The sequence below is a fragment of the Leptosomus discolor genome, chromosome 10 (genome assembly GCF_034619465.1).
Source record: "Leptosomus discolor isolate bLepDis1 chromosome 10, bLepDis1.hap2, whole genome shotgun sequence".
NCBI classification, from domain to species: Eukaryota; Metazoa; Chordata; class Aves; order Leptosomiformes; family Leptosomidae; genus Leptosomus; species Leptosomus discolor.
The window spans coordinates 2,202,850-2,213,664 of record NC_141400.1 but is presented as its reverse complement, the minus strand read 5'-3'; positions in this window follow the sequence as shown (position 1 = coordinate 2,213,664).

The window sequence follows — 10,815 nt, the reverse complement described above, 5'->3', positions numbered from 1 at the left end:
CTGATTTTATTACCCGTGTTTTAGTTCATCTAGATTTTTTTTTTTTAATTAAAAAAAAATTAAAATTATATACATGTATTTATAGCTCTTAATTTGAGTGGCACCTTTATTTAGCTTCTTAGTCCAATGTCACTTTGATATAATAAAATTTCACCTATGAACTTTTCCTGGCCCTGTACTAAGCTTGTTCTCTGAACTAGCTGGATACAGAGTATTTTTGTTTTACCAACCCTTAGCAATCTGTTTGCCTTAGCTCATGACAGATTCCCCCCAGCTCCCACTTAATTAAACACATCATCTGTGTTTTCCTTGTGAAAAGTCTGATTTCACTTTTGACTTTTGATGGAGATCGTCACCTCCGGATAGCGTCTTCTTCCCCTCTGCCTAATTGGAGTTGTGTGTGTAACTGGAAGGATTTCAGAGAAACTGTCAGCAGTACCCTGGGGCTAAATCTTCTAGCCAGCAGTCTGACTGTGCCTTCCAGGATCTTTCACTTGCATTTCCCTTTAAAATTTGTGACATGCAGTGGGCCCTCACGCTCCTCTCCAGCACTTTCTAGCATCCACCTAGGTGTCTCATAAAAGACCCCTTCATATTCTGCCTAGAAGTCAGCAAATCTCTGTCATCACACGTGCGGCTGCCGATATGCTCCTGATATTTAAATTCCCATCAGCGCAGTAGACCAAAAGTTCTCAAATGAAAATGTCTTTTCAGATACAGCCTTCCTGGAGTTGTCAGCTTGCTTTTCCTCAGCTGGAAGGCAGCTTCCTGCTACGCTAATACTACGCTGTGCTGTGCTATGCTATTCCAGGCTATGCTAAACTATCCATCGTGAGAGGAGGCAGAGCCTCCTCGAAGGTGAGAGCAAGCAGGCTGAGCTTGGCCTAGTCCCTTGTGTCCTTTTACACTGTTTTTTTTTTTGTGCCTTGTATTCTTTGTTCTCTCTCTGTTTCGCCAGATGAGAAGCTCTGGTCTCAAACTGCTTTGGGCACGTGCTGTGAGAGCCATGTGGGCGATGAAGACAGTAGCTGAAGCAATTACTGAAGCATTAGTGACTACCCTGGAAGCCCTTGGAAGGCAGGTGAGATCACGGAGCACTACAGAAGGGCAAACACAGTTTACTTTTTTGAAAAAGAGAAATCAGAGAGTTAGAGCCCATTGTTCCCAGAAATAAGTCTGAAAAAATATTACATGATCAATGTAAAGCAAATAGATAAACCCCCAAAAAAAAAACCCACATAGATTTACCAAGAATAAATCGTACGATCTTACTCTAATTTCCTTCTTTGAGAAAATAATGTTTAGTAGGTGAAGAGGAGGCAGCAGATGGGACATATTTTGCTTTAGGAAAGCTTTTGAAACTGTTCCACATGATTCTCCCAGAAGCAGACTAAAGAAATATGGTCTGTATCAGTGTGCCCAGTATTTCTGGCTGGGTGAGACACTTACCTTGTTTCTGTAGAAGGGAGAGACCATATGTTGCAGCCCTTCCTCTAGCGCGTAACCGCATGGTGCAAGTGTAGGAAGGCTAGTGCTTCCTGGGGCAGTGGGACCTATTGCCCGCGTGCGGACGGATTCGCATGCTGCCGTGAACGGGGGCACCGAGCCCCAGCAAAGCTGGCCCGCAGCGTACCCAAAATAGTCCCTCCAGCAGGTAGCCCTCCTCCCTGTGGACTCTAGTGTGGATCCAGAAGGGAGTGAGGGAGACCACAGCCGGATTCATTGGCCTGGCAGGCCCCGTGCGGTTCATCGTTTGAGGCTCCTCGTTGAGGAGGTACGCGATACTGCTGGGATGTGGGCGAGTGACAATGGTGCCCTGTCAGACTGGGAGGTTATTTTGACTGGAGTCCTGCTGGCCTATGTCCTGGGCCCAGTTCTATTCAGTTTTTTAATTAATGACCTATATGATTTAACAAAGAGCTCCCTCATAAAGTTTGTGCGTAAACCAAGATGCACTTTGAAGGTCGGGATCAGCCCTCTAATGATCTTGAGAAACTGGAGAAAGTGATCCAGAAATCAACAGTGTGAAATAAAAAAGAAACAAGTGCTGTGCACCACGTTTATAAAGAGGAAACAAATACCAAAATATAAAGAAAGGTATAACTGACTGCCTGAAGCGTGCCAGGAAAAGAGGTGGGAATTCAAGAAAATAAAAAATTAAACATGAGTGAGCAATCACGAAAATCTCATCCTGGGAGGTGTTAATGAAATGTGTTATTAAAACACGGGAGGAAGTTTCATTTTGTGCAGTGCTGTTGAGGCCTTTGCTGGACTTCTGTGTCCGCGCTTAGTGCTAGAGGGAGCTGGTGTTGTGAGTGAGGTGGGTACCGACGGCAGAGGAATGAGTAGGAAAGAAATTTTGAAAGTGGAATCACGGTGTTATAAATTGTCGTAGTACCAGACAAGCAGATTCTCAGTTGTTGGTGAGGTAGTTTTTACAAGAGAGGTAAGCTATATAAATCAATGTGAAACTAGATTGCCAACTAGGTTTTAACATTCAAAAGCAATGAGGTATTTTTATAGTTGACAGTTGTGGAAACTCACTAAATAAGCAACAGCCCGTGGTTCAAGATCGCAGCTCCTCTTCAAGAAAAATAGGAAATTCTTGCAATTTAGAAAAATGGAAGGAACTGAAATCAATAACATTGAGGAAGGAAATAGCAAAGAATGGTCTCAGCAATTAAAGTCCCAGCTAAGTAGGCCCCATGAAAAACGGGCAACTAGATCAATAAAAAAAATGTAGAAATATCTCTATACAAATGCTGTGACTCTGAAGCCTAAAAGAGGTGAACTAGACTGCCTGATTTTAAAGGAAGTTATTGACATAATAAATGCCTCAGAAACTTGGCAGAAGGGTAGGAAGCTGTAATAATAGGGAACAAATTGTAGAGGAAGCCTGGGAAGGGGTACATTAGTGGTGAAGCAGCGGAGAGTATGAGGAATTGTCCCTAAATGAAGTTTCAGCAGGGGACATTTTGGAACAAATCAATAAGATGAACAGTAAGAAAGCACCAAGATAAGATGATACTCAATCAAGAGTTCTGAAAGACCTCAAACACTAGATTAAGAGAAAGCTAAATGTAGCATGAAAAGTGTCATTTAAGTTGACCACACTGCAAGAAGGATGGAAAGTGGCAAATGTATCTTCAGCCTTGAGAAAAAGGACTCCAGGACAAATGTGGAAAACCATAGACCAGTAAATCTTACTTCCAAACTGAGTCAGTGGGTAAAAACTACAATAATAAAGAAGAGAACGAGTAGACAATTTCATAAATGTGATTTATTTGGAAAAAGTCATTACAGCTCTTGCAGAAGGAGACCACGTCTCATAAATCTATTTGAACTCTTTGAAGATGTCAACAAGCTTGTACGTAGAGCTGATCTAGTTGATAAAGTGGGGACGGACTCCCAAACAAATGTCAATAAGTCTTTCTGCAAAGACTCTTGAAGTAGTTAGGCTGAGATAATAAGATGTCCTCTTGTAAGTAAATAAGACGGAGACAAAATGGGACAGAAAGTGGGAGAAAGGATCAGTTTTCCCAGTGAAAGCTTAGTCATGCAACTGTTTGATGTAGGACCTGTGCTTTTCGATATCCTTATGCATGATTTGGAAAGGGGGGTGAATATTGCAGTGACGAGGTTTTGTGGGTGGCACCAAATTAGCTGAGAGAGTCAAATCTGACCCTGAGAAGAGAGGCAGGTGGTTCTCATGGCAGTGAGTGTGTCAGAAATGGCACGTGGATGTCAGTGCTAATAAATGCCAAGCAGCGTCTCTAGGAATATGCGTATTCACTTACATATTATAGTTATTCAATTACGGATTGAACACTGTGTTATTATCCCTCAGAAACAGAGTTGCTGTAGGGTAACTCTGTAGAAACATTGATGCAGTGACCACAGCAATAAAAAATTCGAACTGAATGAGAGAAATTTTTAGAAAAGGAAAAAAAGGGAAAGAAAAACACGATTATGTGATTATGTCACTGTATAAATGTTTGGCAAACCCACGTATTGATTAATATGTGCAGTTCTGTTCATCCTGTCTTCATAAAGAATACAATAGAACTAAAAAGGATGGGTGGGAGTTATTTAGCTCAGAGATTGAGACACCTAAATTTAGGTTTCTACCTGTAGGTGTCAATCTGTGAGGTAGATATCTAAACTCCAACACTAAATCAAAGCTTTTTAATCTGAATTCCACCCACAGAAAGTGGATGAGGACGGAATGGTTTTCGTATCGGGACAAAGAAAATAGTTAGGGATGGGACAGAGGTCTTGAGATCTTCTAGCTAGCTAGGAAACAATAAAGAGGGGATGGCTATTATTTTTAAGAATAGGAGGAGTTAAGGATACCCCATGAAATTATGAGGCATCAGGTCTAAACCAGAAAGTCATACATTCTCATATAACATTATTAAATTGTAGAACTTATTGCCAGAGACTGTGGTATAGGTCAAAAGTATAAACGAATTAAGAATTTCTGGAAGGCCGATGGGAAGTCAGTGTCCTGCCAGACCGAATTACGAAGGCTCATTCAACTGTCAAGAGCCAGGTAGAGGTACATGGGAAGGACTCTGAGGCAGCTAAGTAGTACAATAAAGGCAGTTTCTAGGCCAGAACGGAGACTGTGAGTGAGCAACTGGCGTGCAGCCCACCAATAGCTCTTCTTGTGGTCGTCGGGACACCATGAAGAGAGCGCCTCAGCTGGGATCTCAGGAGCAGAAAGTGTAGTGTACTCCAGTGTAGCCTTTGGGGGAAGGGGAGGGAAAGAGAGGGAGAGAAATCCTGTGCAGAAATTTTGGAAAATGCGGGGCACTGGTGACAGCCGTGAAGCAATGGCCATTAGCATAGGTGATGTCCAGAACACGGCAACACGAAGCGGTGTTTGTAGCTCCTGACCTTCAGCACCTCAGAGCTGACTGACTGAAGAAGGTCCTGGAAGGCACTGGTTGGCAGGGCTTGCAGCTGGGGCTGGAAATGTAGGTACTAGAATTCACCTGCTCGGTCTAGTCTTTAGTGTACAGCAATGCTCTAGCGGTTTTTGAGGACTTCAAGCCCTAACCACCACGTTCAGCCCAGCTTATCTCACTCTGTCCAAGCTCCCTGGGCTTCACTGACCAGCGGTGTCTCAGTCATTACTGACGTTGCAGGTGGGATCCTGAATGCAGTCAGTGATGACCCAAACGGGGTCAGTTTGGATGGATTGCCCCAGAGGAATAGAGTAGCTAACAAGATATGCAGGGCTGTGGAGAGTAGGGCTGGAGAACACCTCCAGCTCTCCGATACGGCGGCGAACTGAATTATGAATGTGGCCCCCGCTGTAGGCATGTTTAGTTTAGCATAAAGCCGTGTATAGCAGTCCCAAACTTTCCTCTTTCAGCCTGCTTTCATTTTCCATTTTGTTTGGATGTATTTTCATCATTCATGTTGCGCTTGAGAAAAAGACTTGTTTGTGTTTTGAGTTACTCCGCTGGCTGTCCCCAGGGTATTTCTGCCTGGCTCTGAAATGGTTGCACGTATTTTCTGTGTGCTTAGGCAGCCATGAATTTGGCTCCACAGACCTCAGAAGGACTCGGAGTACTCCGAAAAGCCGTATTGCTCATCTGCAGGGTGCAAACTCAGAGAACGATGATTTAATTAGATTGGTAGCAGTACTTAAAAGCAAAATTGGAATCTAATGCAGCTGTCTTTAAAATACATTTCAGAATTACATAAGAAGCCCATCAGAAGTGGAAACCTTTAAATGAGGGTAAATTTGATGGCAACTTTTATATCCTTTATTGTAAAGCATGCCGAGCCTCAACATGGTAAAATCCATTAGTACTTTGGGGATCTTTTTTTTTTTTTTTAAAAAGTCAGGAACTATTCATTAGCTCAAAGTGAAACTCACTGTAAGAATGTGCCAGTTTGGGTGGGAGTTGCTGATGGATGAAGTACCATCCCCTCTCAGAACAACCCAAAAGCCTGAGCCTCGTGTCCGTGAGTCTGTTAGAAAAACACAGGTGCCTCCTGTTCCCGCATGAAATTCCTGCTTTCTTAAGCACCTCAACCAAGCAGTTTGCACCCCCTTCTGTCCCCAGTCCCTTCGGATCACGACGAGGCTGAACGAGGGACAGAGACTGGGGCTGCCTAAAAAGTACTCATCCAAAACCAGAGCTATTCTCTCCTGGGGTCCACCTTCATCCGCTTTTGCATGTAGCCCCAACACAGCTGTACTGTCACAACTGTGGGGCTGTCACAGGAGCTTCTTATACTGGCACAGCCTCTGAAAGGAAAAGATTTGTAATTACACGCCAAAAAGAGAGTGCTCTGAGTAATCTGGGAGCTTTGGTATGCATATGTATGTTCTTCAGTCTCTGGGTAGGGATGATCTGCTTTACGTGAGTACTTGTCACCATAGCAGGACTTTGAGCTTACTGCCTGATGCTCCATTTGAATTCTGTGACCGCAGGACTGCTCCTACAATTTCTTGCCTTTTCTGACCTAGAAAATATTTACTTATTTTTTTTTTTTTTTTATAAATCAGAACTGCTATCCCTGGAAAAATTTAATAAGGTATTTTGGTGCCTGTCAGGGACTTGCCAATGGAAATCAGGGTCAAAACAGTAGCATGGTTCTGGACTTAATTAGATAGGCTGCTTTTTTGGGGAGAAGTTATTTTAAAGAGTTGGACACTAGGGAATTTTCTGCATTGAGTTAAGAAGAAAACAGCTTTAAAATGTGTTTCTCCGTTTCCTAGAAAATGAGTTTTCTACACGGTTTTGGATTGTTCAGCCAAATGTCTCTGTTTTTTCATGATATGTTTCACAACATATTTGTTACGTCCAGACATAGAATGTTAGAATTAATCAAAACTGAAATATTTATGGAGAAAGCCATTTCACGTCCGTCTCTGTCATGAGACTGGCTGCTCTGATAGGGATTAGAGGTTGTTACACTAATGACTTAGACTTTTGTCTCATTGCCAGAGCAGTTTCCCAATTTAGAACCTTTTCTTCTGATTAATATTTGTATTCCTCCCACAATTCCTCTTCTTATAGGAACTCGTACTGGGAATTATTCCAGACCTACATAATGTCTCTGAAATCTTTTTATCCCTCTGTTTGCTGATCAGTGGAAAGGATTTTAATGCCAGGTTAGGTAATCGAGATAAATCCTAACTTCATCTAACTTTATCCCTCGACCATGTCTTGGATATTCTAGAAACATTTTTTGTGATCCATAAATAAATTCACATAGGATTTTGATTAATCTTTTTTTGCTCTTCTTTTTTTGGTGAAGCCTCATTACATTAAATGGGAGATCAAACAGGGTGTATTACAACTTCTACTACGCGCTCGTTTGTTTAGTGCAACGCCTTTTTTGGGCTTGACGACATCAGTAAGTTCCAAAGACAAAGTTTTGTGCGCAGCTGGGCATGTGTGATGTATTTTGGTGCTGTCCTGAAGCAATAATGACTTCTAGGAGCTGATAACGCTTTCTAGCCCCATTCAGTTGTTTGAGTTAGCTCACGTAGTGGTGCAACGTATACACTGATCTAGTTCACTTCACTTCTAACTGCAACTTGTTACAAAGAAAAGGGAGTCAAGCTTGTTTAAAGTAGGTCTCTTGCTGGCCCTAGAAGCCAGCAAAGGCGTGGATACCTGTGCGGTGTGGGAAGAGGGAGGGCTTCTGGCTCGGAGAGCCGTGGCGCTGCGCTCCCAGGTGCTGCTCCCTGAGCCTCTGCGTGCCCATTTGGGACATTTCGTGGCCACTTGTCACGCACAGTCCCTGGGAGAAGTACACACCTAAGGAAAAGCTTCACAAACCCCCACATCCTGGTCAGAAAACTATCTGACCTTGCAGATGGGCGATAACAGGGAGCGGGGCTTGAGCCCAGATGTCTTTACCTTTTTTTATTTGACTCTTATCTCCAGCAGAAGGTTTCAAGCTAACCCAGGAGTCAAAGTTTTCTTACCAAGAAGAAAACTTTGGACTGAGTGACTGCTGTGTGACAACTCTGTGCCTCAGAGCCATCAGGTTAAATGAGCCTGGGGAAGATGGTGACTCCAGTTTGTTAGGAGAACTGGACTCCGTGTTACCCTTGGCTGTCCTAACGATAGATAGGATGGAAAAAACCCCTCACTTGCTTTGACCCAGAGTTGCTCTTTCCTCTGATGGTTCATTGATTCCCTTTGCTTCCCTTCTCATTTAATAGATTTTTATAAGTTGGGCATTTACAGATCTGCTGCTATTAACATTCAACGTTAGTGGACCCGAGAGCTTCTCTGCCAACTATGCTGGAGCTTCTGAGCCTGCTGATTTAGAAATGTTCATTGCTGATAGATTCTAACATCTCTCTCAATTACTAATAGACTGGAAAGTATTTCATCATCTTCAAGCAATGAAAGCAAATCATCCTTCTTTCCAAATACCGAATAAAAGTCTGTTTGAACACTTCTGCATTTTCTGCATAATCCTTCACAGTTCTCCTGTCTGCACCGAGCAGTGACCCCGTACTGTTGCTAGGATTTCTTTTGCAAACACAACTTTCTTGTGCTAAGCTCTGTCAGCCATGGATTTTATTCTGAGGTTTCTTTGTTTCGTGCTTCTGTTCATGTAGGTCAGGAGTTTTCCTGGCTATTGATTTCCAAGTAGTTATATGCAGTACTCGTGTTTGACATTTCTGTCTTTGTTTTTCTTTACTGGTATCACTACCAAACTTTAACCACGTGAGGCAATTGTTTTAAGATTTCGTGTTGAGTGTCCAACTTGGTGTGATATTTTTCACGTTGTTTTTAAAGAGAGCAGGTGAAGTGGCAAAAGGATTAGGAAAAAGATACCATTTTCCCAGTGTTTTAAATACATACATATATCTTTGTAATATGTTTAATACGGAATATATATATATATAAATAAAAACTCCGATAGCAATGCCATGTAGTCCACTTTTGCCAAGCTAGAGTCTTAATATTTGAAATGAGGGCTTGATATTTAGGAAAGGAATAACTCTGGCGAAGGGTGTGCATTTTTTCTTTTCCTTTGACATCTGACATGTCCTGAGTCTCTCACCATGCCAGTCTCTGTATGTTCAGCCGGGACGTGCCGGCGTTCAGCTACGTATTCCACAGAGACCTTGTCCAACAACAAGCACCACTCCTGGCTTCAGGCATACGCAAGGTTTTACCTGCAGTGCACAGCAGAGAAGCCCGCGTGTGCCGACAGCCCTCATGAAGCAAGGCGGGTGGGAGGAGTTAGAAGGTAAACAGATGGAAGTAGGAAGAGAAGCAAAAATAGCTGGACAGGCACAGGTGGGGCCAGGGAAAGTCTACGGCATAGAAGTGGAAGGATCGGTGCTCGTTCAAGTGTGTTGCCTGGTAAGAACATGGAACGGAGCCCAGCACCACGCAGTGCCTCCTGTGCAGGGCTGGCAGCAAATACATGAAACCACCAGCACAGCGTGTGCGTTCAGACTCGGTCTACTTAAGGCCTTTATAAAGGATGACAACATCCTAGTGTTATCAGCGACCTCATTGCTTGTAGATACCAGGCCACAGAAGGGGATGAGGATACCAGAATGCTGTCGTCTTCAGCAGCAGTATCTGGGGAAGAGCTCTGTCCAGGCAGGGCTACCTGTGCTCCCTCCGTCTGGAGAGGCTTCCTGATACAACGTCAGCAGGGCTGGAGGTAAGGCAAGCGGTAAAAGAGGGCTTGCAGATTATGGCATGATCACTAAAGTTCAGGTGGCAAATCTGCCCTCGCTCTCAAAAGCTGGTCATGCTCCCCAGCCTCTTGTATCCCTTGTGCTTCATCACCCTGTGTCAGAGATCCTCGTTCCTTTATCAAAGCTGTTACCTCTTGTTCACACCAGCCTCCTCGTACCACCTGGGTGGAGTATGGGCAGGTGAACACGCAGAATACATGCGTGTAGAGTTGCATGCAGCTACTCCTACGGGGACTAACAAACTCCTGCTGTAGTGCTGCGTCCTCTCCCTCTCTTCACTTGGGTTTGCTTTGGGCTGTAAATTTCAGTGACCACAGGCTATTAACTGACAATCCAGAAAATTATGCAGGAAAAGAATGTATTTTTATCCTATGCTGTGAGGTTTTTCCGTAGCACCCACTACAGGTCACAAGATATGAGCAGAGAGAGTCCATGGCCCTTTGTTTTCACAGAATCACAGAACGTCAGGGGTTGGAAGGGACCTCGAAAGATCGCCTAGTCCAACCCCCCTGCCAGAGCAGGACCACCTGGAGTAGGTCACACAGGAACACAGGGTTTGTCTGAGTAGGATGGGTTTTGTGTTCTTCGTACTTTAAAGCCCGGTGTCTTTATTTTCACTGTAACTACAGTTGCGGTACTTTCAGTCTGAAGGGCTTTTCCTTAGTGATCCTTTCTCTTGTACTCGCACCACTGTATCTCTTCATTTTCATTACTAGCAGATGGAGCAGGAGTCCCAGTTCTTTCCTTCCTTCCTTCCTGCCAAGAGATCTCTGGTGCCTAGGCGTATTTTGTGGGTACTTAATCTTGCGCTACTTTTCTTCCAGTGATTTTGATTAATTTTATCCATGTACATAAAATTATTTTGTGAGTGACACTTTCCATTAAAAAAATTATGTTGAAAGTTAGGTTTGCTAACCTGATTCCAGCGAAAACATTTCATGCTCCCTTGTTCTTCAGATTTGAACTTCATTATTATTTTTCTGTAATCCACTTTTAATTGTAGGTACCCAGCATTCTGCTAGTTCACGCGGCACCAGATGACACAAGGTTGCTCTGGAGTGCTCCAGCGAGTGTCTTCTGGGGAATATTGAAATTCCATGGAAACAACATGA